Raw genomic sequence first — 1,411 nt, forward strand, 5'->3', positions numbered from 1 at the left:
GTGATACGTCTCCAACGTATCGATAATTTCTTGTGTTCCATGCCACATTATTGATGTTATCTACATGTTTTATGCACACTTTATATCATATTCGTGCATTTTCTGGAACTAACCTATTAACAAGATGCCGAAGTGCCACTTGCTGTTTTCTGCTGTTTTTGGTTTCAGAAATCCTAGTAAAGAAATATTCTCGGAATTGGACGAAATAAAAGCCCGAGAGGCCTATTTTCTCACGAAGCTTCCGGAAGACCGAAGACGAGACGAAGAGGGGCCACGGGGGAGCCAAACCCTAGGGCGGCGCGGCCCCCCCCTTGGCCGCGCGGCCCTGTGGTGTGGGCCCCCCGTGCCGCCTCTTGACTTGCCCTTCCGCCTACAAATAGCCTCCGTGACGAAACCCCCAGTACCGAGAGCCACGATACGGAAAACATTACTGAGACGCCGTCGCCGCCGATCCCATCTCGGGGGATCCAGGAGATCGCCTCCGGCACCCTGCCGGAGAGGGGAATCATCTCCCGGAGGACTCTACGCCGCCATGGTCGCCTCCGGTGTGATGTGTGAGTAGTCTACCCCTGGACTATGGGTCCATAGCGAGTAGCTAGATGGTTGTCTTCTCCCCATTGTGCTATCATTGTCGGATCTTGTGAGCTGCCTATCATGATCAAGATCATCTATATGTAATTCTATATGTTGCGTTTGTTGGGATCCGATGAATAGAGAATACTTGTTATGTTGATTATCAAAGTTATACATGTGTTGTTTATGATCTTGCATGCTCTCCGTTATTAGTAGATGCTCTGGCCAAGTAGATGCTTTTAACTCCAAGAGGGAGTACTTATGCTCGATAGTGGGTTCATGCCCGCATTGACACTCGGGACAAGTGACGAAAAGTTCTAAGGTTGTGTTGTCGTTGTTGCCACTAGGGATAAAACATTGATGCTATGTCTAAGGATGTAGTTGTTGATTACATTACGCACCATACTTAATGCAATTGTCCGTTGTTTGCAACTTAATACTGGAGGGGTTCGGATGATAACTCTGAAGGTGGACTTTTTAGGCATAGATGCGGTTGGATGGCGGTCTATGTACTTTGTCGTAATGCCCAATTAAATCTCACTATACTCATCATGATATGTATGTGCATTGTCATGCTCTCTTTATTTTTCAATTGCCCAACTGTAATTTGTTCACCCAACATGCTCGTTCGTCTTATGGGAGAGACACCTCTAGTGAACCGTGGACCCCGGTCCAATTCTCTTTACTGAAATACAATCTACTGCAATACTTGTTCTACTGTTTTCTCGCAAACAATCATCTTCCACACAATACGGTTAATCCTTTGTTACAGCAAGCCGGTGAGATTGACAACCTCACTCGTTTCGTTGGGGCAAAGTAGTTTGGTTGTGTTGTGCAG

Source organism: Lolium rigidum, chromosome 3, assembly GCF_022539505.1.
Source record: "Lolium rigidum isolate FL_2022 chromosome 3, APGP_CSIRO_Lrig_0.1, whole genome shotgun sequence".
NCBI lineage: Eukaryota > Viridiplantae > Streptophyta > Magnoliopsida > Poales > Poaceae > Lolium > Lolium rigidum.